The 27,132-nt window shown below is 42.6% G+C and overlaps 1 protein-coding gene across 8 annotated transcripts in view; it reads left to right on the top strand.

Annotated features, from left to right (window-relative positions):
• Nucleotides 1–27,132, top strand: part of STAG1 (STAG1 cohesin complex component) — a 156,298-nt gene that overhangs the window by 4,927 nt on the left and 124,239 nt on the right. For 2 of the 8 annotated variants that reach the window (XM_064386111.1, XM_064386118.1), the window contains exons 1-2: nt 5,121–5,269; nt 21,787–21,880. The exons of 2 other annotated variants lie outside the window; for them this stretch is intronic. The gene's annotated coding sequence lies outside the window, so the exon portion shown is untranslated. Of the gene's footprint in view, nt 1–5,116; nt 5,270–12,227; nt 12,425–21,786; nt 21,881–27,132 lie in introns of those variants that run through there. 4 more of the 8 variants (XM_064386113.1, XM_064386116.1, XM_064386115.1 and 1 more) reach the window with 4 other exon arrangements.

Raw genomic sequence — 27,132 nt, forward strand, 5'->3', positions numbered from 1 at the left:
TTAAGACCACATGAGCTGGTTGCTGCCAGTGGAATTGCTCAAGATGGTTGAGCTGCTCTGCCAGGCTGCTTCAGCTGAAGGGCTCTGTGTCCCCACAGCTGTGCAGCTCTCCCTTCCTTTGTGCTGCTGCTGCCTTGACCTTCCCTGGGGCTGAATTCCCCACCTGGCAGACTGCTCTGCCTGGCAGGGAGGCTTTTCTGCTCACTGCGTGGATCCAGCCAGGCTGTCAGTCAGGAGTGGATACAGGTGATGAAAGGCCAGTGGCAGGAATACTTCTGGAGAAAAATGGTCCTGGAGATGGGGATCCTTCAGATGAGAGGTTCAGGCTGGCTCAGCCTGTGCTGGGTGTGGATGTTCAGCTTGGAGCCCCTTGCTGTGAGCACGGCTGGGATTCTGTGGGTGCCCCCTGCCAGCCCTGCTCCCTGCAGCCTGTGCTTGCTCTTCCTTCCTGGGGCTGCTCCTGCCCTGCCGGAGCAGCCTGGTGCCATCAGCACTCTGTTCTAGCTGGAGGAGTGTCCCAGTGTGGCCTGCAGCTCACGCTCACGGTGTCAGGCGCTGTTTGGGTTGGAAGGGACCTTGCAGATGCTCTCAGGGACACCTCGTGCTCCAAGCCCTGCGCTCCTTGGACTCCCCTGGGGCCCTGCTGTGGTGGCAGAGATGGCCACTTGGTTTGCTCTTTGTCTCCTGTCTCTTTACCAGGTAACCTGTCCATGCAAGGTCTCTTGTTGCCATGGCACCTTAATTTCTTTAAGGGCCTTTTCTGAAGAATCTTGTTAAATGTCTCTTGGAAATTAAAGCAGCCTTTGTCAAGTACAGTCCGCTGGCGTAAGGGAGGGCCTTGTGAGAATGATTTGTGGAACTTAACTTTCTTATATAAAAGGAAGGTTGATTTCCCTGTCTGAATGCTGTAGTTTATTTAGTTGCCTGCAGATCTATTTTCTAGAATAGTTTCTACTAAATTAGGCTCACTAGACTGTAACATCAGTGTTAGGTGAGAGAGTAAACATAACTATAGATTATGTTCAAGAGTAAGCACTGATTCAAGCAATAGAATTTTATTTTGAAGTCTGTTTTTTTTGTAGTTCACTTATGTGGCTTCTTTGGTGTCTGATAGTTTTGTTTTTCCCACATCCTTACTTTAATAGGACATTGCTTGTGGGAGAGGAATTAAGCATCTCTCTTCTAAGAAATGAATATTTTTAATGATAGAGAGGTGCTTACATATTTTGGGATCTCTGTTTTCCTGAGCTCAGTGGAAATTGGGCCATGCACTGATAATTACTGATAGTGGAGATGGAGAAAAGGACAGAGAAGGAATATACACAGAGCACTCTCCTGTGGGCCTGTTCCTGTTGGCTACTGGCTTAAACAAACCCAAACAAATGGTTGCAGTGATACTGTAAAATAAATACTGTAGCACAGGGAGTGCAGTGCACAGACCATCCCTGCACACGGAGCTGGGACTGGAGGGGCTGCCTCCTTTGGCTGCCCCCAGACTGTGCTCAGCCATCTGTAACCTTTGTGCCCTGCTGCACACAGTGCTCTGGCAATGGCAGAGAGTGGAGAAGGAGGGAAGCTCTTCCCCAGCCTTGGCCACAGCTTTGGGTACTTTGCCCTTTGAGTCTCAGAGCCTGGCTTGTTTATTCTGCACCTCCTTTCAGTTCCACGATCCCAGTGTTTCCCTTAGGCTCTTTGATGCTTTTTCTATTTTAGCACTAGCTGATTGTTCTGCTTGTATTCACATAAATCAAATAGAATTCACCTATGATGTGTCCTTTCCCATCCCTCTGAGAAGGGTCAGTGTAGCTGATCAGAAGAAATGGTATCATTTCTCTGGGTTTGTGCATCTCTTTTGCTTCCCAAGTCAGAGGAGTGATTTTATTTTTCCTTTTTTCTTTTCCTTTTTTTTTTTAATATCTTTTGTTTCTTTAAGCTCCATTTGCAACAGTTTTCTCTGACAAAGCAGTAAGATGAAACTGAAATTTAATTCCTGTTTCAAAATGGTCTAGGGAAGTTTTGAATACTAATTATTGTGCTGTTGTAAAAGGTACTGGACATGCTCAGAACCTGGAGAGGTGTGTTTCCATATTGAGCTGTTACACTGAATTTTCTTCCCAAAAGCAACCAGAGAAGCTGTTTTTGCTTTGCAAGAGAAAGTTTTTACACACTTAAGTTCATGTTGATGGAAATGTAAAGCACCAGCATCAAGGACAGAAAGCACTGATGTGGGGGCTTATGTAAATCCTATTGCCTGAGCAGGTAATGAATCGGGAATTTCTTGTCTTGGAGGTAAATGTTTGTGAGTGCCAGAGCCATTAGGGCTGGGAGGACAAGCCTTTCCATTGGTATGCCTGACTTTTCTGATTTCTCATTGCTGGTTGTTGCTTCAGAGCTGTTGGTGTCCTGGTGGAAAGCTGAGAAGGAAAGACAAGGGCTGAGAGATAAGGCTGAGGGATAGGAACCGAGGGAAGCAAAGTGTCACATTTGAGGGGTGGAGGGAGGAGTTGCCATTTGTAGCTGCCATTATTTCCTGGACATTTTGTTTCCCCAAGTCAAGTGTATTGTTACAAAACTGCTAAGGCTTGAATGTATATCCTTTTCTGAACTTCCGGAATGTTTTCTTGGTGATCTCTGCCGTTGAGGATTACCAGGCCTTTTGCAAGAGTGTGCCATTCATCAGCAGCATCTGCAGCATTTGTGCAGGACTTGGAGCCCCTGTGCCATGGCAGGAGGTGCCCACCAGCATTTTCTGCACTAAATTCTGGGCTATTGGCAGGGCATGTCACTGAAGGTGTTTTATTGTGAAATACACAGCTGAGAATAACCTTTCACATCTTCCTCGCCCATAAATTTTTTGGCAGTCAGCTCCTTTGTTGTCTGTCCCTCAAACAACTTCCTTGACCTAAAGCCATGCTTTGATAACACCCCCATCCAGGGCTGAGCTATTGTGTCTGCCTCTGTCCTGGAGGCCACGTGTTGCTGCTCTTTGTAGCTCGTGCTTGCATTCATGCCCATGTCAAAAGAGAATGACTTTGTGTGGCAGTGGTCACAAAAAGCATTCAGCGTGAGGGACAGTCAGCTCTGATTTGTAGTTCCCCAGTTCTGATCTCTTCACCCACAGGCCTGGTAAATGACAAGCAGCAGCACTGTGAAGTGTCACAGAGTGCCACTGCAGTAATTCTGCTGCTGGAACCCTGAGCCTGTGTGCAGGTTCACTGGCAGAAGGGAGCCTGACACAGGGAAGAGCTGGTGGAACAATTACTTAATTAAAGAGCATGGGAATGGACAAAACCAGTGACTTCCAGCTCTTTAGGAGAAATAAATTCATGGGGAGCTCTGTGCACCAAAGGAGGTGTCGGGGGTGAGAGGAACAGGCTGTTCCTGTGTGTGATGGGGCAGCTGGGAGAGAGAGTGGTGTTGTGCAAAGTGACTGCAGCTCCTGCAGCTCCTCAAGTGGCTTGTTTTATATCTGTATATAAGAAAGGTGTCCATTTTAATCTCTGGACAAGCTGTTGCTGGTGTTGGTGGTGTGCCAGGCTCTTTGAGGGAAGACCCAAGAGCAGCAGGAGGGTCTTGAAGCAGTGTGGGAACTGTCCTGCCCTTCCTGTGGCTCCTGCATCTGATCTTGCAGTCAGAGCTCCCTGGAATGGGGCCTGGGATGGGAAGACAAAAAGCTGTGGGGAAGGAAGAGAAGAACATGCTGGTTGAAGGTTAGAATAGATCTGAATATCATCTTACATTCACCACACTCGCCTATTAATAGCCAACAAAGAACAAAAAATTAATACACGGGGCAGCCTCATTTGTATTATTTTTCCTTAGCTGTAAGCTCAGGCAGTTTGGGACTTGGTTGCTGGGGATTTTTTTTAATCCCCAAGGGGAATGTTGGTTTTTCCATTGTTATAGATGGCTCAGATGAGCACGCCTGTGGTTGAGATGGGTTTTGTTAGGCAGTTACTCCCATCTAATTTCAAATAACACATGCCTTTGACAAATCAACTGTCTGGACTGGAAATTCCTGTGTTAAGTTTTTAGCTGCAGATTGGTTACTTTTGTGGTGTTCCAACAAAATGTATTCAAATTGATTTTTGAATATGATATTAAGGTGGGGTGTTCTTTTGGTTTTTGTTTGGTTTTGTGTTTTTGTTTTTTAGTGTTTTTTTTTTTCCTGTTTGTTTGGTTTTTTTGGGTTGGTTGGTTGGTTGGTTTTTTTGGTTTGTTTTTTTAGGTGTGGTAAATATATCTTCTAAGGATTTGGGTAATTCCTGCTGAGTTTTCATGCTTTTATGGTAAAGGCTGGTGGCTTTAATGAGATCGTTGTTTCTCAGTTGTTTAAAAAAAATCCACATTGCTTGATCATTTTATAATTGTCTGCAAAATAGTGAGTGGCAGCTTGGTTTGACTCAGATATCTCTTTCTGGCAGATTTTGAGGTTGTGCAGGTTTTGCATAGGAGCATTTAGTGTGTGTCACACAGAGAGTAACCTTCACTGCATAGTTCCAGCTCTGGGAAAGGCAGGAGTCTAAAACACATCAGTCTGCCACTTGTGAACAGAAGCCATTCCTGAACAGCAGACTGTGGGAGGCATAACTCCCCAGGTTTGGAACCAGGCTTTGATTTTTTGGTCTCTGGCCATAAAGTTGCCAAAAGGTGGATCTTGTCAGTCAGGTGTCTTTTGTGCTGTATCCTTGTTTGCTCCAAAGCAGGCAAGTTACTGAGGGCTCGGATAAGGAACAAATGTTCTTCCTAACTTTGTTTAGGAGAGGACATGTATTTTGGATGAAATCTCCCAGAGGAACTTGAACAGATACCGGATGGGGAGATCAGTGAACCCAGCAGGATATAACAACATTGTGTGCTTGGGCAGTTGAGAATGTCACAGTGGAATAAAAAATAAGGGGGCAAAATCATGTGCTTTTAAGCTGGCCAAGAGCTGACTGGTGGTGTTGAGGTCAGAGCTGTTGGTGCTGCTGCATTCTGAGGGTGCAGTTACAGTGCAGGCACAGATTGAGGTGATTGGGATGGGCTGAGCCCCATCCCCAGTGGGCACAGCTGTGAGCAGCAGGTGAGCAGCACTGACAGCAATGAGCCATGGAGTGCCCAGGGCACTGACCAACCTCCAAAGGGAGCAGAGGGCACACAGGTGCAGGGCATCAGCATGAGGGGATAAAAGGCTGGGCCAGAGAACAAGAAGGGCCAATGCTTGCAGCCTTCTGGGGTGATCTGATGTTACTGGGTATGGGCAGATCCCTGAGGCCTTCTGATGTTGGTAAGGTGTTACTGTGTGTGGGGGAATGCTTAAAGCTTTCTGAAGTTGTATGGTGACACTCTGTGTATCGTGGCCTTCTCAACTGTGACATGTGCTGGCAACAGTGTCCCTGTGTGGCTGTGATCCCAGGGGGAAGGTTCCTGTCTTGGGGGCTCTTCGGTCACTTTGTTGTGTCAGTGTCCATGCTCTCAACACTGGAACACAGTGGCTCTAATACTATTTTATCCTATTAATTTTAAATGTCCTGATCATGTGTGATGGGAAAAATTAACACCACCCTGCCCCCATCATGTTCTTTTCCTTGCAGTATTTTTTCCTTATCCTGCAGCTGATAAGAATTGTTCCTGTATTACTAGCAGAGATTTAACCTTGAAGTATGATTTCTTGAAGACCACTACCCAAAATGTTGTAGTGGTTAATGGTTTCCTAAAATATCTGCTCTGCAGTCCTCTATCCCTGGCTTTCAAGTAGGAGTTTTCTATTTTTTAGTCCTATAATTATTCTCCTTTAAGAACAGTAGGTCACTTTTGAAAAACTGCAAAGTGTTCATCACTTATGTGTCTCCATCCTCTAACTGGAATGTGCTGTGTTGTGAGAATAGATGCTAGAAAGGCTTTTACTGTTGTGGTTTTATTTAATGAAAGAACTTGTATTGGAGTGTGTTTTTCTCTAATTATTTTATTTGAAATTTTTTCACTGATTTGTTTTGTGCATTGCTGGAATCCCTAGGGTCACAACTCTTAAGTCCAAAATCATCTTGCTTTTACAGCCATTAAGGGATATTAAAGCTGTAGACCTCTGTGCACTCTTGTGTTTTACTGGAACAATGGACTTGTTCTAGGATGGTTATTTATTTACTTTCACTTTTGTGAATCTTCTGGGCTTTCTTTGTTCCCAAAAGAACACAGAACGAAAAAAACCCCAACAATGGAGAGAGAGCTTGAGTTAATAATCCCTTTGTCTTGGGGTTCAACAATTTACAGTGTTCCTGACAGCTGCTTGTCTAATCTCTTAGTTGCTGAAAATTTCACTGCATTTCCTAAGCAACTTACTCTGGTGCTGTATATTCTTACTGCCTGGTTTGTTTCCAGTGTTTAACTGACATATTTTGCAGTTAACTTTTGGGTTTTATTTTGTCGTAGTGAACTGTTTCTGGTGTACCTCAATATCCATGAGCTGCCATTTTTTTTTCCTCCTTGAGCTCTAACACAAACTACATCTTTGAGTTTCTCAGTGTTTCCTTCTGCCTCTGGTTTTCTTGTCCTCAGACCCAGCTTACAGCTTTATAGACTCTCTCCTGTCAGTTCATATCTCAAAGTCTGGGCCCCCAAACTGGGCACTGTGTTCTGATGCTGATGATTTAGTGGTTCAAGGTGGATTGTTCTTCATTCGTTCATTTTTTTATTTATTGTGACGAGCTCTTCACAAGAGTCCCTTGCTCCTCCCTCATCCTTTCACTTGTTATTAAGTATGGAAGGCTTTGCAGGCCATCCCAGGGGCTGAGAATCTGCCTTAGCCTGTGCTTGGGTGTCTGGGGTCACTCTAGATTGCTGTCACCGAGAGCCGCGGTCACCCTTGTCACAAGGGGAGGGTGGCACCCGCATGGGGAGCGATTGTCCCCGGTGAAACAAAGGGGATTGGCCTGTGACAGGCCAGCTTCCCCGTGTGGCTAGCACGGGCTGCAGCCCAAACACAGGGTCAGTCCTTGGCTGAGGTGGCCCCAGAGGGGAGCCCAGGCTCTCCCCTGGCTCCTGGCGAGGAGCAGGAGCAGCTCTGGCTGATGCTGCTGGCTGATGCAGTTGTCTGTGCTGTCATTTCATTAGCTGCAGTCTTCAATATTCATGAAGAGCACTGAAGAAAGAGGCTGCCTTGTTTGTTCAGCATCAAGCTGCTGGAAGCATACATGGAACATTGGTTTCTCCACATCCTTTGATTTCAAATGCTGCTTTTTTGTTATTATAAAATGGTACAAGTCATCATGCCGACTTTGACAATACAGAAAGAAGACTTGGATTTGTTTGGGTTTTCTTTTTTGTGGTAAAAGTGTAATAGCAGCTGTAAGAGGAACCACTGGGAAAGAAAATTAAAATATGCTAAAAAAGTTAAAAGAGGATGCATTTAATGTGAATGTAATCTGTGTGTTTCAGAGACTTGCCTTAAAATTTTCCTAGGAAACATCTGTCTTCCAGCATGGACAGCATTTGCAGCTTTTGTTTCTTCCAAACTGTAGGTACATTTTTGTACCCAGCAGAGATGTTTTAAGCTTTGAAACCAGTCTCCTAGTTATGACATCATTAACAACATTTATTTATTGTCTGTTTGTATCCTGGATTCCTCATATCATAGCATTTGTTTCCTATCACTTTATAATTTTTAGGGAATAGCTTCAGACAGATCTGCTTTGGTGCTCTACTGTTTTAAGTGCATTATGATTTGAAACCTGGATTTCACTCCTTGTTTGCTTATTTTGAAACTGCCTTTTGCTGTGTTTTACAAGCTAATTTGTCATTGGGCTGTACTGGTAGATGTAGGATGACAATTAAAAAATGATTAATTTATAAGTAAATAAATTGAACTAGGTTGTACTTTCTAGGCTTTACTGAATTTTGTTCACTTAGTAACATTATCTTGATAAACATACCTAACTTCTTTTTAGTGCTCTTTTATCCTCAGTTAGTGCTTTCCCACCTCTTTTAGGTGGCAGGCTATCACCTTTGCTGCCCTCCTGTCACCCAAGTGTCTGCCTTTGACTGATGAGCCTCTGTCCCCTGACCACTGCCGCTGCTTCCTCCAGGGACAGCTTGGTTCTTGTGGAGCTCAGGGTCGTGTGCCTGGCTGGAGCCTGTTCTCAGCCATGCCCCAGGAGGGGACAAGAGCCCCTGCAGGTCTGGGCCAAACCGGGGGTGCTGTGTGTCCCTTGGCAGTGCCAGTGCCAGCTGCCTTTGCCAGCTCAGCAGCACTGCTGTGTTGTACAGTGTTTGGAGACCCTCGGAGGGAGCCTGGCAGCCTTCAGTAGCTGTTTTGTCAGCAGGTGAACGGGACTCTGAGTAGCAGAAGAATGCAGGGGACAGTGAGGAGCCTGCCTTTGGTGGCCCGTGGCCTCCCTGTGCTGCTGCCCCTGTGCAGTCCCAGAGCACTCTGTGCTGTGCTGATGGAGCTGGGGCTGCCCTGCAGGAGCAGGTGATGCTCTGCTTCTGTGCTCGTGTGCCTCCCAGCCTGATGGAGAGGGCTTTGTGGTGTGGGTGGGCATTTTACTGGGTGGGGCAGCCCAGAGTCCAGCAGGAAATGAGACAGTGCCCAGGACCTGGCTGGTTCTCTGGGAATATGGCTTTCTTCCCTTTGTTGCAGCTGGGATGCAGGCCATCAGCACTTTATTCTTCCAGGGTACCTCCCAGGGAAGCTCATCTCCTTGATTGCATCACTTACCAATATATCTCCTTTTTTAATAGACTAGGAAGAGCCTTGACATCAATCTCTTACTTTCCCTTCTAATAGCCCTCAAAAATCCAAGGGAAAAAAAAAACCTCAACTGATCTCACATCTCTTGAGAGTTTGGCACTGTGTATGAGGAGCTTGAGCTTTAAATGTTTAAATCAAAATCCATTCAGTCTTAGGATGTTTTTCTCTCTGCTTTCATCCATGTAGTGCACAATTCTACAGGTTTCTCTTCTGATTTGTTTTCTGTAGACTGCAGTATTTTTAAGAATCCTTTCCCTGATCAAGCTCCAGAACTGTTTTCCTGCCCCTCCTCTTCACAGTGGCTGTATCAAAGTTCTTGGTTAACAGACTCAATAGTTTAGTGTTAAAACAAGAAAAAGTTTGTGCTGTTTTATCACAACCTTGTAACTATTTCTTATCTGAAATTAAAGTGAGCAATTAAAAAAAAACCCCACTATAACATACAAAAACAACAGCCAGTGGGGTGGGGGAAGCTAAACAACTAAATATGGGGTATAACAACTCAAGGTAGAATTTCTTCCTTTTCACAGCCAAAAACCACATGGTTGGGTGTCAGGAGCAGGAATCTCACCAGCTACTGACAGTGGTTTGTCCATAAAATCATTTTGGCTTAGGAACTTTCAGATGTTCAAGATTCATTTTCCCCTGTAACTTGGGGATTCTGCTCAGAAAACAGCTGACAGGCTTCAAGAGTTCATTTCAATCTTTACCTTGCTCTTGTAATGTCAGTTGTTGACTTAAGGAAACTGTCTTATGTTTGCAAGTCAGTATTTAATTATTGTGCTGATTGTTTTCTCTCCCATTTCCCTGTAATGGGGTTTAATTTTATCCAAGTCTTCATCAGTCTGGGAGTTTGCAAACAGATTAGAAATGAAACGGTACAGCAGAGAACAAGCAATAATAAATACCCTTATAAATGTTAATTTTTAAATAATAAAAAGTTGTAAAACATCTCCTCTTAAAAATTATACTTTCAAATATGTTCTGGATACCCTTTTTCTAGTGAACTGAAATCTCACTGTCTTCTTTCTTCTTCCTTTGGCATTTAATCTCATAACCCATTCTCAGAGATTATTCTGGTGTTTTAGTAAGGTCAGCAGCTACTCCTAATGACAGCCTTTTTTCAAATGTGGCTGCCAAATTGCATTATTGTGTCAGAGAAATATCTTCTGTCTGCAAAGGACACATGGACACTCCTGTTACAGAAACATTAGCTGTTCCATCTCTGCTCGCTGTGTTTATGTATCATGCTCCCCTCTCTGAGGAATAATTGAAAACTTGTGGAAGAGGCTTCTGTGCCCATTGGTAAGGAGCTCATGAAACTTTTTATAGCTCAAAAGACAAAATTTTCTCAGCATTGCCCTAGGAATTCTGGAGAGATGTTTTTAGCTTCAGTGTGGGAAATGTTGCTGAAACGAATAACTGTCTTATTTTGCATTCTGTTAACATGCCCAGTGTGTCTGGAACTGCAGGGTGGCTGTATCGACTGCAGTTCATATGTGAACCAAACATACAATAATATTTTTATAACATAAATAATATTCTTTATAGCATAGATACAGTATATAAAACAATTAAAGCATGAAAGTGTTGAAGAGTTCCCTGCATTCTGACTGCAAAGGAAGGTGTGAGGTTTGGGGGTGCTCAGGGCTGGGTTTCTCTGCTGCTGTAGGTTCAGAGCTGAAACAGGCTGTTCTTTAAGGGTGCAGTACCCACAGGTTCTGTCAGATGTGATGTTCAGGCTCTGGGTTATCTCACATCTTCTCATGGTGCTGTGTCTACAAGGTCACGTCCTTCTTATGGTTCTGGTTTTGAATGGTGCCTACAGAAGTAAGAACTTATGGACAGGATTTGGCTTAATTTTTTTTTGTTTTTTTTTTTTTTGTTTTTTTTTTTTTTTTTTTTAATTGAAGACTATAAGAAGAAAAACCCACAGGCATGAAAACCTCAAACACATTCAAGGGCGGAGTTTTTGCTCCACATACTGATTTGGAGTTACCTGTGAATTATCTGAGTTGTGTATTCAGGACTTTCTGTGCTTAGGAAGGATGTGTGATTTTCAGCAGATATATTTTAGGGTGCTGAACACCTGCTGTAAGTGCACAGTGAAGTCCAAGTTTCAGCCTGCAGGTAAGACAGGTGTCTTCCATAGCAAATGCACAAGTAATTCCCCATGTTCCTGCAAAACAGGAACAAGCCTAAAAGCATTAGCTAAAAAAGGTAGTCAGCTCCCTTTTCTCTCCTTGGCAGTATTAAGACTAGAGCATTTTTGATAAAGAAGTGTAAAAATCAGTGCTGGGAATCACACCAGAGTTGCAGGGCTTTTGGAGCTCCCATTCCTCTTGTGCTTCCTCTTTGAGCCAGGTTGGGAAGGGCAGTTAGCAATCCTGCAGGGATTTGCTCCTTCCCAAGTGCCTGGGGGCCTGGGACACACCGAGAAAGTGTTTTGCTGTAGATTTTACAAATGCACATTAAAGCAGTGTATCCTGCTTGAAACCCATTATTAGAAAGCCAAGTGTGACAGAGACAGGAGAACATGGTAATCACAGCAGAGCAGGCCAGGCTGAGGTGAAGCAGGAGAGGTTGGATTGCTCTCTTCTCTTGGTCATGGGCTGGAAATCGATTAGTGTTGGACGTGAAGAATGTAATTAATGATGAAAAGAGCCACTGGCAATTTGGAGTGTGTTGAACATGAGCTGTGTAATGCAGTAGGGACGTGAGCTCAACCACTTTAAATGGGAGAACCTGTCATATCTGTAATATTAAAAATCTGTCTTAGTACTAGAAAACGGAAGTGTTAGAGTACTCAGTAATTTATAGTATTTAGCATTAAAAATCTGAACGAGCTAATTATGGGTATTAAAATGGCTGCAATAAAATTTGGACATTGAAAGTTCATATAAGCTCTAAGCAGTAATTAAGGATGCTATTTTAATATATAAAATTAAGGTTGAGCAAAGAAAAATCCTCATACAGCTCACAAGGGAAAGTGTAGAAAGAAAAATCTGGTTTTAAATTCTTATTGTCTCTTACTCGATTTGGTTGAATAACTAAGAAACATGAAACTAGACTATTGTCATACGTAGTATAATTTGAGATATTCCCATGTCCTTACTAAAATTGGAGAACATAGTCCTTTGCATGTTTAACTAATTTTATACTTCAGTTGATAGGGGATTAGAGACTAAGTTGTGAATTTTTTGTCTACTTTCTATTTTCTGGGATTTTTCTATTTTAGAGCTTCTGAGATCACAGTTGAAATAAAAGCTGTACTTTTATGCCTAATCAAGCAGCTTCGTCGTTTATAGCTGGTGAAATATTTTTGGCACTCTTTTCTCAGTCTGACCTTGCTGGGCTACTACTGCTGGGAGAGCAGCATCTCCCTGAAGAAAAGAAGGGAAGCTGTGCTTTCAGCTGGCTCTGGATGACCCTTTTGGTGCTGGAGCCTCCTCATGGAGCAGTCAGAGAAAATCGAGGCTAACTCCTTATCCCCCTGCAGGCCTTTGGACAAGCTCAAACTGTAGCCAAGAAATGGGAAAAAGCTGTTTGGGAAGAAGATACAAAGTCTCACCAGAAGCTCAGCAGAGGTGTAATGGATTATCTGAATAGGGAGTTGTCACCTGGAATGGCACTTTTCCAAAAGAGATTTACATTACCTGTGTTCTTGAGCCATCCACGCTCTCCCCTTCCAGACAGGTAATGGTACATCAGTGACACTGAGCTGGATTCAGTGCATTGCTCAGTTACACTGGGTGGGATCAAGTAAATAGAGTGGGGCCTTTCAGTTTGCCACCACCTTGTTTTTAACTGCTTTCCACTGGGGATAATCAGGATCACCAAGATGTGCCCCTTTCTGCTAAAATTTTGGTGGCGTTTCTTGAGACATGGTTTTGCCATTCATAGTTTGGGCCATGGCAGGTTTGAAGGTTCAGGCTAAATCCTTTGGGACAGGGAGACCTCACTGGGAGAGCTCACTTTTAAACTATGGTTTTTGATGAGTAATCTTTGTTCATTGATGCCTGTGTTTGTTGATGAGTAATCTTTGATTAGCCTCAGTGTCATTTACTCCTAATGAACATCACTGCCTTTTTCTAGGAATACAGAAGGATTTGTGTTGAATTCTAGTTGTTCCAGGCTCTATGCCTCCCCTAAATGGACTTTTGAGCATGTCCAGTCACTCTTTTTGAAACCCAAAATAGAGTTACTACCTTATTTATCAGTGTTTGCTGAATAAATAATTCTGGAAATGTTTCCATTTGCTCTTTTTCTCTAAGTTTTATACTCACTGCATTTTCCTTGAGAAGTATTTCTGAAAAATCTGATTTGAGGAAAAGCCAACTAATTAAAGTGCTTGTTCCTCTTACATCTAGCTGTTGAGGTGGATGGATATTACCTTGACCACTGGACTGAATTCTCTATGAAACAGTGGCAGGGCTCTGAGAGCACTCCTTCTGAGCTGTAATTATGTGCTCTTCAGCACTTCTCTTAGCAGGACCCTGATCAATACAGTACTTCATAATTTCTCAGGTTCTACTCTGATTTAGAGAGGTCGTCAGGATTAATGTGTTCAAATTATTCTCTGGAAGCAGTCATGCTGTTAGTTCATTCAGCAGACAAAATCAGCTTGACCTGGACCAGGAAGCTGCCTCTCATCCTAAACCCTTATCATAATTCACTAAACCCTCTGCATTCATTGATGTTGCCTGTTCATACTTTTTATACTATCAGAGAAATCATTAGCAGCTTCCTCTTCTCTGAGATTATGGTATGGTTTCTTAGCAGCCACATATCAGTCAGTCAAAGTATTTTTTTTTGCCTGTATCACCTCCTTTCCCTAATTCTTGAGCTTTTCTTTCCCCCACTAAAAAATAAAGAAGTAAAAAACCCAGCAACTCACAAGGGCAAAATACTGAGCATTAAATCCTGTGCTACTAAAGTTCTGGGATTAGGAGTTTTTTAACTGCTGAATTCTGGAAGATTTTTGAAACAAACCTTTGAACATGTATTAATTTGGAAACAGCAAAATCAATTCTTTAAAACAGTTCTGCAGTACACATTTAATTGTCTGTTTATTCCAAATGCTTCTAAGGTAGAAAAGAAGCTTAAAGATTCTTGGCAAATACATGGTACTTGGATAGAAACCCAAGAATTTTAACAGCTGTTTTCTGGAGAATGTCTTGGCTTTTCTTGTTCTTGGTGATTTATATCTATATGGGCAGTTTGATGTCACCTTTTGCTGATTTGTGGTTTTCAGTTTGGTCCTCTAAGGCGGTGTGGCTTTGCAAGTGTTTGAGTCACTCCTGTCACTGCCAGGACAGTGGGACAGAGGAGGGGACAAGGGAAAGAAGCTCGGGGTACTTCAATGTTTGGTCTTTTTGATCAATTTTTGGCCTTTTGAATAGGATTCAGCTATTTTATGGTTTGACATAACATGGATTTTAAATGCGTTAGAAGGATTGAGTTGCTGCATGTCTCTTCAGAGCACAGCCACTAATTTCAATTAAATTTGGAGTGGGTGGGAGGTGTCCAAAAGACAAATTCCTGCAGTTTTTGTAAAGGTAGCTAACTGGCCAAAGTTACTCTCTTAACTCTCTTTCCCACCCCTCTTCTACACATTCTTCTAAATAAAAGCAAGAGCAGGATTTCAATTGTTGTTAGGTGTTAGAGAATCCACACAGAGTTACAGAACAGTAATCCATGGAGAACCAAGCTTCATTGTTTCCACAGCTTGTGGAGCTGCTGGAAAAGACAAACAGAAGGGGACAGTAAGTGTGCAGCAGTCTCAGTTGGCCAAACACTACAAAGAGAGCTTTTATCAGTGTATCAGCATGGCAGCAAAGACTTCTGATTCTCTGGTTCCTCAAAACAGAAATCATGTTCTGGTTCTGGAAGAAAATCTTCATCACAGTTTAAAGTGGAGCAATCATATTCCCAGGAAAGGCAGCAGGAGGGACAGAAAAATGGGTGTTGTACCTTCTCAGGAATCCCCACAAAGCAGCTGATCACATTTGATGGCTCATGATGTGTTCTTGCAAATTCATTATTTTTAAAGTGGGGTTGTGCCTGACTCTTCCAAAGCCACATAATCCATTTACTGCACTGACAGAGAGCAGTCTGTGTTCCAGTCACTGTTCTTGTTCTCTGGGTCAGGAGGAGGCTCCACTGCTGCCTTCACACTCCCTGGTGGGTGAGGGCAGAGGGCTTGGTGCACTCAGCCTCTCACCCTCGGGCAGCAGAGTGGGAATGCACATTGATCATAAGTGGAAATATGGGTTTATTGATTTTACTTCTAATTTAAGAAGCAGTTTATTTGTATTAATTACTTTTGAAATTTGACAGCTAGTTGGGAGCAATGATTCATTTACCGGGGAAAAATTCAGCTCGTTTGAGGTTTCAGGTTAAATTTGACACCTTCAGATCTGATTCTCCAGTGCAAACTGAGCTTTATTCAGTGCTGATGGCAAATGGAAAATTTCTAGTTAGCTAATAAATATAACTATCAACACTTTAAAACCAGAAAGGAGATCCAACCTTTAAATAAAAGGAAAGCCTGGTGAGTCCTACAGCCTTATTAGAAGTGTCTTTCAAGAATTAAAATGTGGATATTATCTTCATGATGAACAGATTACTGGAAAAAAGCCATGTAGGAGTCACTTAAACCATCAATTTTTCATGTTAGTGCTAATATATTAATTTAGTAAGAAATTATGTTCTTGTGATCCTGATAGCAAAGCTGGTATTAATGTGGCCTTTTGACTTCCATCTGAAGAAAAAGAGGAAGCCTAAGGACCACATGAACTTTCAATGATAAGTGTCACAACTCCAATGTTTAATTACAATGGCAAATTATGCAGAAAGGGACAGTGGGATTTTGTAAAACATCTTGTTTATGTGAAGGCCAAGGATGTATCTCCTCTGAACAGTGAGACAGCAGCAGTCTACAGGATGAAATGCAGAAGGTACATCTTTGGGATCAAAAGAACCCCAGAAATGATGGACCTAAAGGTCTGGTAGTCAGCAGATTATTTATGGGAGGGTGTTCTGGGAGGTAGGTAAGAATACAGTTGAGCAGTGGACTCAGAACTCAGTGTAGGCTGCTGCTGGAAGGCACATCCAGCTTCCCTCCATCCAGCTTCCCTCCATCCAGCTTCCCTCCATCCTTCTGCCCTTGTTTGCCACACTTGGTGCTCTTGCCAACGTTGTCTGCAGCACTTAACTTTTCAGAAGACTGTATTCTGAAATTGTGAATGTTTTATTTTTCAACTGGAAATGGTTCTTAGGAGGACCAGGAAGAGATAGGAAATACCTGAGCCCCCATTAGAGAAGTAGTTATTTAGAGGGGTTTGCTGGCATATCTGTCCTTTTTGACAGGAATGTAAGGGAGGGGCACAAACTCAAGAACAAGGGGGGGTTGGGACAGGACAGGATGGAATCTTCATTTGGGTCAGTGAAGGAAAAGAAGCAGAGAGGGAAGGTGGTCCCTGACGGGGAGGTGTCCCAGCTCTGGCTGAACCTGCAGTCCTTGAGCCACAGTCATGAAAAGAGGAGGAGAGGAAACCCCTCTGCATGACCTGGGTTCTCACACTGGGCCTGTGGGAGGAACCAGCCTCCTGAAATTGCAAAGGAGAAGCTGGGAAGCTGATTCCAGCATGGCCTAGAGGTGAGAGTGGCCATGGCATTCACTGCTCTGTGAACTTCACCTGGTGCCTCGAGACACCAGGGTGGATGTCAAGACAAGCAGGAATTTTGTCCTGAATAAAGGGAAAGGTCCGGAGGGGAGAGGTAGATTTGGAAAGATGTAAGAGCAGCTGTAGTACTGAATGTAGGTGGTAGTGAAAGCTGGCCTGCATTGTTTATTGTCAGAGGGGTTTGTCAGGGTGGGATATAACTACATTTTTGATTAAGAAGGGACTCACATATACTTACAATATTAGGGAATGAAAAGTATCACCTAAAAAGATAATACTGATGCAGAAGTAAATACAGGCAATTGGGAAGATACGGATTTTGGGAGTGTTCTGGGGAGTATGGCTACACACATGCATTTGTCTTGTGACTGGGCTTTGGGCTTCAGCAGAAGTACAGGTCTTTACAGGCCTTTCTTCTGCCCACATGGTGTTTTTATTATTGTGGATGGGTTAAAAAAAATTAGCCAGAAAATGGCATCATTTTAGTAACTTTGAAGATGAGGGTATCTTGCTGTTCTAAATTGTTTAAAGGTGTGATTCGTGAAACTGTGATCGGCCAAATTCTGGATTTAAAAAAAAATATATATAATTACAGTTTAAGCTTGCTGTTGTAAAACCTGGAGAGCTATGTCTGTTGGTACCTCACTGGAGAGATTAAGAGAAATTTCATTGTTGTATTTACAGTAGTTTTTAACTAGCCCTCTGCCTCATGACTGCTGTCAGCTGTCCACAGGTAGGGGGAAAATTCTTCCATCTTGATGTGAGAAGGGAGATTTTAAAGCAGGGCTTTTCTTGCTGTTCAGAGACTTTTCAGAGCATTCCATTAACCATAACTAAAAAATTAAATAAATTAAACCATATCTCGGGTTGGTTGTGCCTCTGCCTGCTTTGCTCCTGTGAAGTGTCGGTGGGGTGCAGTGAGATAGAACTGCCTCTGTACCCTGACTCTGGGCCTCGCTGCCTGGGAGATGTGCATCTCACAGCTCTCCTACAGTATATTTTATGTGTGTATAAGAATCAGACTTGCAAAGGTGCTCTTTGTTGTCCAAGCTAAAAGGATTAGTTGTGATTCAGTTTTTAGAAAATCCTCTTTGTGAGAAGTCCAGGACAAGTGGGAAGTCCCTACAGGAATTGCTGCACACACAGCCAGGCCAGGGTTCTTGGTGGAGCTCACTCGGCCTGAGCTGCTCACTGAGGCCATGCAGAGCTGTGGGCAGGATTGGAGAGAGAAATGGAAGGGTAAAAGCTGGACAGCTCATGGGTTGAGAGGGGCCCCGTTTAACAGGGAAAGCAAAAGCTGCACATACAAGCAAAGGAAACCAAAGGAATTAATTCGGCTCTCCCACAGGCAGGCAGGTGTTCCACACCTCCGGGGGAGCAGGGCCAGCACAGGTAACAGGGACTTGGGAAGACAAATGCCATCACTCCAAATGTCCCCCCCTTCCTCCATCTTCCTCCACTTGATATACTATTTGTGATGTCATGAGGTCTGGAATATCCCTTGGGATGGCTAAGGTCACCTGTGTCCCCTCCCAGGCACCCTCAGCCCCTCCCTGGCATTGCTATAGGAGGGGCAGGAAAGGCCCTGGCTCTGTGTGAGCTCAGCAAGAAGAGACAGACCTCGCCATTATCACCTGTGTTCAGCACAGACCCGAACACAGCCCCTACCAGCCCCTGGGAAGGAAATTAACTCTACCCCAGCTGAAACCAGCATGGTCTCTTACTGTGTTTTCTGATACCCAGGAGGATTTCAGCTGGCATCAATACCAGTGTATTGTCAAAGGCTGGGTGCTGTGAGAGCTTGATGTTCATCTAAAAAAAAAAAAATTACAGGAAAGTGATTTTTATCTTTGTCATGTGAGAGAATGATTTGAACTGGATTTAGAGGATGTGAGAAAGGAAATTGAAACACTTTTCAAGGTCACATTGGAGCTCGGAAGCTCTGCAGGCTTTCTCACCATGTCATGGATGCAGACAGCCCTTGGTGATCCAGGGTCACTGCAAAGCTCAGGCATCAGCCTTTGTGTTCTGTGGGGAGAATATTCTGCAATTAGCAGTGCCCTGACCTTCCACTGGCCAGAGTGACAGTCCTTGGACAGCACATGTGCCATAGCTGGGACAGGTGGAGGACTGGAACTTAGGACATGCACTTGACTGAACATCCCCTGCTGGTGTAAGGCAGGGCTGTGAGAGGAAACAAGAAACGAGCTGCTCTGGGTGGTACTGGAGTATTCTTGAGTTTCTAATTGTGCTAGGTGAACTTTCTTGAAGTTTTGTCTCCGTGAATAACTAATTGACATTTTAGATGTTCAGTTCTTTTCTGTGTTTATGCTTTGTATCCAACACTAATCACCAAAAACTGGTGGACACCTTAATCCAGAGAAAGGGGCAGTGTCATAGGTTTAGCCTGATGGCTAATTAGAAATAACCTGGCCGCAGAATTTCATGAAGTCTACTGAGGCTGAAAGTAGATACTCAGTTTTTTATTTACTCAATATGTTTTCAAATCTGTTGATTCTTATTAGAGATTTCATTCAAAACATGTAAGAGAAACCTAAATTAAATTGTTTTCTGTATGTTCCTATAGATGATTTTACAACTAAGTTGGACTTGCTCAAATTAGACATTTAATGATATTTATGAATGATTTCCCCATTTAAGACTGAAGTTTTTTCATACTTTGTGAATTGTGTGCACCTAAAGAGGAATGTGAGAGTTACATCTTGGTGCTAAATATGTGTCATTGTTGGTTTTTTCCATTAGTAGTGACTCTAAGCCCACATGGGGTTTCCCAGTGCTTCCTTTTGTGGACATAAAGCCTCTGTGTTTATTTGTTAATTTTTTTTTTGAGTATGTGGTGTGTTCCTGTGAGCCATGGTTATTAATTGACAGATGAGTTACACTATGATGGCACTTAAAATGCACAACGTGTATTTCTGAAAGCAGTCGTTGCTATAGCAACTTTCTAGTAGGTCACTGGCAGTGTTGTGTGAGTGTGTGTGTATGATTTGGCTGTTAATGCAGACTAATACTGGTAGAAAAATGAGAAATGGTAGAGTCAGAAAGAAGGTAGCCCTTCCCCCCTCCCTGTCCTGTCCCCTCAAAACAGCGTAAGAAAATTTTGTGGAGAAAATGCTTACTTAGGATATCACATGTATTGGCAAGAAACTGGCTATCATCTGCTATAATTAGATGCTTTCTTTCTATTTATGCAAAGATTATTAAAAAAGCCTCCAAATGGCCTTAATCTGACTCTGCTTTTTCTTCGACATCTTTAGAGTTTGTTTAGGAAAGAAATCCATACCCAGCTGATCCAAAAGCAGCATGTTGTATTTATTGAGCATTAACACCTATTTTTGAAGTACATTTGTAGAATGCACTGAAATTTTGAGAAACTGGGGGTGGGGGGGGTTCCCTATTTTTGTAAGATCTTTCAGCAAGGTACAATGCATTTCTGTGGCAGTTCAGGCCAGTGCACATCTCCTGGTCCTGTTCTCTCCTGGTTGTTCCTGTTCTTCCCTAGCCCTCTGCTCCTGCAAACAAGGAATGAGTGAGTTCAGGGAGCGGATCCAAATACAAACAACTGGAAAACAGTTTTTTAAATTGCTAGATGACTTCCTGGATTGTGCAAATGGGCAGAAAGCCAAGTGCCAGTACAGCCATGGCAGGGAGGAGCCACGGTGCCTGATGTTCAGGGCAGTGGATTGTAGTGGCTGGCATTCCCAGACATTCATTCAGATGTTACTTCCTACTGCCTCTGTTTTTGTTTTGCTCTGAAACTTAGCTAAAAGTGCTGTGCAGAGGACTCTACCCCAAATTCTTTGCATTTGTGTTTTTCTCTGAAGTAGTTCTCTTCTCCTGGGTTTTTCTTTACTATTTAATTTTTTCTGCTCTGTTTAGAGAGCATTCATATATCTCTTTTAAAGTGATAAACCTATACCAGGCCATTATTTTGGGTCTTGAATTAACACTACCTTAAGATAACAGAAAGTTAATGACTTATGGGAGCACATTCTGGATGGTGATAAATGAAAATAATGTAACGTGTAGGAAGTGTACTATGATACTGTAATCTAATAGATTTTTCTCAGGTTATATATAGTGTGGAGTGTTTAATGTGGACTTTATGTGTTGCCTCTTTTGTTCTGCAAAAGCCATGAAGAAGCTGTGCTGCATTTTCAATTGAATCAATATGGTAGAATTGCTGTGCTGCCTGGATGGGAGCAGGGAGGGCAGGAGTGGATCTGCTTCCTCCTTCTCTTCTCTTCCAGTGTCCCCTGTGTCTCCATTCACTGGTTTGCTGGGAGTACCCAAGCTGTTGTAAAAAAAAAAAAAAAAAAAAAAAAAAAAAAAAAAAAAAAAGAGTAGGAACAGGAGGAAAAAGCAAGGACGGCATTTTAAACAACAGCAACCAATCAGACTGGCTCAACCATTGTATGAAACTTCATCCCAAAACCCTATTGGAAAAGAAAATGTCTGCTCCATGTTGGTTTGGGGTTTTTTTAATGATTATTATTCTTTGATATGTAGTCATGTTCTCTGTGTTTTGAGAACTTGATTTGTGGAACTTGTATTGGTATAACCCCTGGATAAAAAAAAACTTCCTTGATACTTTTAAAGCATTCAAATGATTGCTGAATGCTATATTAAATATACTTGTGTATACTGTGTGCTCTGGAAAAGCTTGCTCTAACTTTGCCTCAAGGGTGAAGGCAATGCTTATAGATTAATGTTTACATTTATTTGAATAATTTGTAGGGAAATGGAGGTAGGACCAGGTACAAGAGAAATGAAAACCTGTGTCTTCCTTGTATTTTCTGTAAGGATTGTTCCTAGAGGAAATATTCCCTTAGTTAACTCCTGGGGTTACAATTTTGAGCTAGCATTTGCTCTTGAGAATCTCATGGGAATTGAGAGTCTGTTTAAGGAAATGCTTCAAAATATTCTCACTCTTGCTCTTACAGCCTGACAGTTTCAAATATCAGTTACTGGATGTATTTTCATTTTATGTAGCCGTGTAAGATACTGAAAGTCCTCTGCCTGTTTTTCTGAAGCGCAGAAGAAAGTGTTTGCAAATTCTTCAACATTTAAAGCTGTGTGGTCTGTTCCCTTCTCTGCAAAAATGGAAGCCATGAAGTCTCACAGAGGGAAATATCCTCTGTGTGGATCAGCTGCTGGAATTTCCCCCCTCACTGGAGAGCCTCAGCTTCTCTTTTCCATATCTTCTGTTAAGTTTCACTCAGTCTTACCAGCAGTGCTGAGAGAATTGTGCTTTTTCTATTTCCAGCCTCTTATATTTCATGGTAGAGGACTATTCTCTTCTAGATGAAGTTCTTTTCTCACCTGTTAATTTTTGTTGTTTTTCCTTAGCCTGTTCCCAGGAAAGAGGTTTGTAAGGCTGTGTGTGTGGAAGCAGAAGGCTGGTACTGTTGGAGGCCATCGCTGTAGCTGAGCAGAGAAGTCTGTGAGTAGCAGTTCTGAAGTTCCTGATGTTGAAGGCTGTGCTCTGAACACTGACCTTAACTTCACCACTGTGTCCTGAGTGGAGCTTTGGCCTTGCACAGACACAAACCAGGCAGATGCCTCTAAGCCCCCTGCACATTTCTAAACAAGTTTTGGTTGCATCAGGGTAGCCTCAGGATCCCACATTTCCCCATTCTTGAGTCCCTCAGAGATGTTGGTTTGTGGCTCTTGGTGTCATCTCTTAGCCTGCTGCCTGTGAGGTAGCTCACTGCAGCTACTCTGAGTTTCTTCTGGTGATTAATCCTTGGATTCTTTCCTCAATTCGCAGTCAAGGTTAGCTATCCTTGGGGATCAGGTAGGGAAGAGGTTTGATGTCTTAATTATTTTCTACAGGAGGGTATCGGCTTTAGGTTGCTGGCAGAGCCCATGTTCCATTTTCCAGTTCCACAGGGTTTCCTCTCTGTTTGGGTGTCTTTAGAAAAATAAAGCACTCTGGTAGTTCATACTGGAGTTGTTGATAGTGTCATTACCAACATCATGGAGCAGCCTGCATCTGCTGGCAGCCTTTCCAAAGGGAGGCAAGATCTTTCTTGTGTCTCTTTTTAAGTGGTCCATTTTGGCTAAGCTTTAGCTAAGCTATTTCATTAGGCTGAAAACTGCTGCATTAGTCCAATGAATTGTTTTAGTAAATAATTCCCAGATCAAAAAATTCTTCCTTATCTAGGGGGAAGGACTGCTGTCAGTGTTACCAGGAGAAAGTATTTTTGGCTAGGCTTTAAAGTTGGGAGCACAGAAATGAATGATGCTTGCTCAGACACTGTCACACTAATTCCAGTTTTTGTCATCTACTTGTCAAATAACTCTTCAGAAATAAAGAGATGTTTCTGTATTTCTGTAAGCAGTGCAAGATACAGTTATAAAAGAAATCATCAGTGTTTGCAGTTTAGAGTATCCAAGTAAATTAGTGATAGTGTTGAAGTTTGAGTTGTCACCATGCCGAAGTTTGAGTTGTCACCATGCCTTCAAAGTAAAGTATTTATATTGAGTCAGGAGGGAAAACACTCAAAGGACAGTGAGGAAGATGGTGGGAAATCAGCTGTAGTGTGGTCAGTGCAATTAGCAAAGCCCATTTTGGTGATGCTGCACTGCAGTAAATCCACTGCTCACCTGTGTCCTTGTGCTCTATGCCTCCATTTCTAAATAACAAAGAACAAGCAGTTCTGCCCTCCCTAGCTGGTCTTCCTAGGGTTTTTGACTAACCAAAATTGATTTCTGAATGATAAAAACTTTTTTTCAGGATTATTCATTGAGCTAAAATAAATCTCTTTTTTCCCCTCCTGTCTCAATCAAGAAAGGCTTGTAGGTACAGGTAATGTATTTTTTTAGGTCAATTGATATTGCTGTGAAAAAGTAGGCAAGCTCCTGGATCACACTGCTTTAGACTGAAATAAAGCCACAATCCTGAAGCTCACTACAGACAGCAAGCAATTAATTGCTGTGAGCTCTGCTGAGGTGTGGGGAGGCATTGCCTGTGGGGTAGAGAGATAAGTTATAGGGGTGGAGGAAACTAATGCGGGATAAAGCCACTTTCCCTTTTGAGTCAATTATTGAAAATGAATATGAATCTTTATTTTCCAGCTGTGCACCTATCTAAGTGTTTCATATTGGGAGTGAGAACTTAGGAGTGGGATGGTTTTGTTCTGGGAAGTGTTCTGGCAAATAATTTCCTCGTTTGCTGCTCGTCCTCTTGCTGTTCACCTGTGTAGTGTTGGAGAAGCCATTGGGCTTTGGGGAATTGTGTTACCCTCTGGATTTACATTTGAATTTTGGTTGCAGTATGAGTTCACCTGGGAAACATGCTTGCAAGGCTTTTTATTCCTAGCTTCTGCATGGCTGTGTGTGTCTACTGAAAAAAATGTGCTTGTTCTCATGACTTTGCTGTGGTGGTCAGGTTGTTTTAAGCTGGATAAGAAGAAATTTTTTAATGTATGCTGTTTCAGAAATTTTTTCAGTATGCTGTACTGCTCCTGCAGGTCAAAAGCTGTGCCATGTGTACTAATGGAGCACGTACTGTCGGTGAGGTTTGTTCAGCAGTGCTGGTAGGTTTTTGTGTGAGGCAGTCTTTGGAAGGTTCTCTTGGCTCAGTGCAGTGCTGAGTGCTCCCAGCACACACCCAGGCTCTTGGGGCACTGCCTCCACTTTATGGCTTGTTTGAGTTTCAGGTGGTTGGCTTTGTGACAGGAGGTGCTGGCCTGGTGGACAGGAAGCCAGTCTCAGTGTAGGCTTTGGGAACGGTGTGAGAGAGGTGTGCGATGTTTGGTGTCACACATGGGATGGCTTTGAATGTGTATGAGTTTCCTGAGGAAAAATACATGTCACCTGTGTGCTTCAGAAGAGTAGGCTTGGTTGAACCTTTATAATCTTTGTTGAAGAATGAGCCCATGAGGATTTCACTTCTGTTTATGGGTCTCATCCACTGCCTTTAGCCAGGGGCAATGTCAGGTTAGGATGGATTTGGGCTATTTAGCAGCATGTGGACTCTAGAGTTATTATTCTTTAAGTTCTTAAGGCAAAATATGGTCAATGGGAAACTGATGACCTGACTTAGTGAGGTTGTGGTAGCATTGATGGTTTGATGGAAGGATGATTTAAATTGTGTAGTTCATAGATGCAGTGTAGTTTGTCTTGAGTGGTGAAGAGGGGAACACTCTAATGTGTTCTGATAGGGTTTTTTCCCCATTTGGTCTCTTTGGATTAACAACCTGTACAGCCCCTTGGTCTTGGGGAACACATAAGAAAATTCCTGATAAAGGAGAATACTGTTGATTCATTTACTGGAGGAGAATTTGAAGCGAATTTTAATGAAGAAGAACCAAGTTAGAGTTGCCTGCTTGTTTTGCTGTTGACAGGGTTTGAGGTTACTCACAGCTTTTTCTTTGGTGTTTGGGGCATGGTAGCATTTAGGGCTTGGGTGGTTTTTTGCCTGAAAGGCTGCAATTGTGGATTGGTTCAGAACAGGGATTGTTGCAGTACAAGATGTAAATGGAGGGTGTCTGGTTTGATATCAGGTTGAATTTTTTCAAGAAGTTGTTTGGGTTGGGAAGTAGAGGTTGATTCTGTAATTTTTGTATCTATATATATAATGATCTTTTTATTATAACCTAATCATTTATGGTCTATCTCTTTTTTAAGAGGAGCTTTTCAGGTGTTTATAATTCAGGTTCTCTGGCTAGTGAGTATGAGAAGGATATGGAAATTACTCCCTCTCTCTGGAACATCTATACTCTGTTGATAGTCCCACAGAATGTCAAGAATCAAGAGTCAAAAAATCTGTGCTACCGTGCCCTCTTTTGAGAAGTCTCTTTTATGCTAAAGCAAATGGGTTTTAAAAAGAATAATTTCCAGAGTTACTTGGGCTAAAAATAATTAACAATGGAAGAAAAACAGCTTTCTTATATTTCCTGTTGAAATTTTTTCCTGCTTAAATGAAAAGCATGAGTGGAACCCCTGTCCACTTAATGCTAGTAAAAATGGTTACTAAAAGCAAGGGTGTTTAGACTGCCTCACTACAGAGAGATAGCATTATGCTTCTTATAAAATGCTTATTGGGTATTTACTAATCCCTTCTTTAAATGCAACATCACTTCTGAGCAGCTTGAAACATGAAGTATTTAATAACTTTAAATACCCACATACCCTCATGTACACGAAAAGATATTTGGTGAATAAGGAGCTGTAGTGAAACAGATGCCAATTAGCTGCATCAGGTTGAGGGTTAAGCTGAGCCTCCAACCTGTTGTTAGGCTGTAGTACAGGGATCCATGGGGTTTTGTCACTGGAGCGTTGCTGAATTCCCTGGACTCAGAAAAACTGGTGCACCAGGATCTTTCAGTTCCTGAGCTGGTAGCATGGAAAGACTCAGCCTAAAACTTTGTAAGGCTTCTCTGGAGTGGATGTCAATACTGAGCAGAGGCTTTCAGTGCCTCAGTCACTCTGAGGTCATGGCCAGAAATCTCTGCTGTTTGAGGGTCTTGGATTGGGACACCCATCAGCAAGGCTGTGGATCTTGATGGGTCTGGCAATGAAGGAATTGATGGGAGCTGTTCCTCCAAAGCTCGGAGTCTGAGATGTTGGCTTCCTGAGGTGGGAATGCAGTAACAAAGTCCTCAACACTTCCTTTGAAGGACCATTATGTGTTTGTGTTCTTTTGAGGAGAATATTACAGGTGCCCATCAGCAAATTGGTGGAATATTACATGATAGAGTGCTCCTACATTTTCTTCTACTTGATACATACAAGTCTCTGTATTAACCATTAAATAGTCTTTCTCTTAACAGCTAAGTTACTATTTTAGTGACCTTATTTTCATCTAGCCTTTGTGCACTTCCCCCATATGTTCAAATGAGTACCAGAATCACTCATTTGCCAGAATTTTTAATTTATATGTGAATTCAAAAATGCTTGTTTTCTTTTATAATCTGGAAAAATGTTCTGCAGTTCCTTTTGGCTTGTCTACTCAAAGTTCCCCATAGGAAAAGAAAATAAAAGACAAAGAGAACAAAAACGTGAACCATTCTGAGAGTTTTTCCTTTTTTCCAGCATTCTGCATGTCAGGCTTTGCTTCCTTTTTGTGAAAATTGGTTTTATTGTTGGCAATTTTCCAGATCCAATGAATAATAGAGCACCAGATGTCCACTGCTGAGAAAAATTACAGATGAGTAAACACTTTTCTGAGGTAGCATAAAAATCTATTAACAGTGCTTCTGGTGTGCCTGCAGACAGTGTGAGCTCCTGGCCTGCTGTGCTTTGTGCTGCACAGAGACAAATCTCTCAGCCTCTGTGGCCCTCTACATGTCTGATTCTACCAGGGATTCCTGCCTTCCTCTAGATGGGGATTATTTTCTAGGAATGAGCACTCACTGCAGTGCTTGAGTGTGATTTTAATCACTGGATTTAGTTTTAATTATTGTCCCATGAGTTTAATTGAAGGTGAAAGTCCCAGAAACATTAGAAGAGATGGGGGTAAGGAAGGGTATGGAGATTTGGCCTAGTCCCCAGCCTTTCCCTCCAGCAGGCACAGCTCTGGTTGTGCCATGTTTTCAGACCCAAAGCAGGCTGTGTCCCAAAAGCCATGTCTGCTTTTTCCCAGCTGTTTCAAGATCCTCAGAATAAGCTTTCACCACAGACTTTGCCTGTTGCACCTGACAAATATGACCCATCTACTTGGGAAAAGCAAAAATATTCAGTGCTGGG

This window comes from Passer domesticus, chromosome 11 (genome assembly GCF_036417665.1).
Source record: "Passer domesticus isolate bPasDom1 chromosome 11, bPasDom1.hap1, whole genome shotgun sequence".
NCBI classification, from domain to species: domain Eukaryota; kingdom Metazoa; phylum Chordata; class Aves; order Passeriformes; family Passeridae; genus Passer; species Passer domesticus.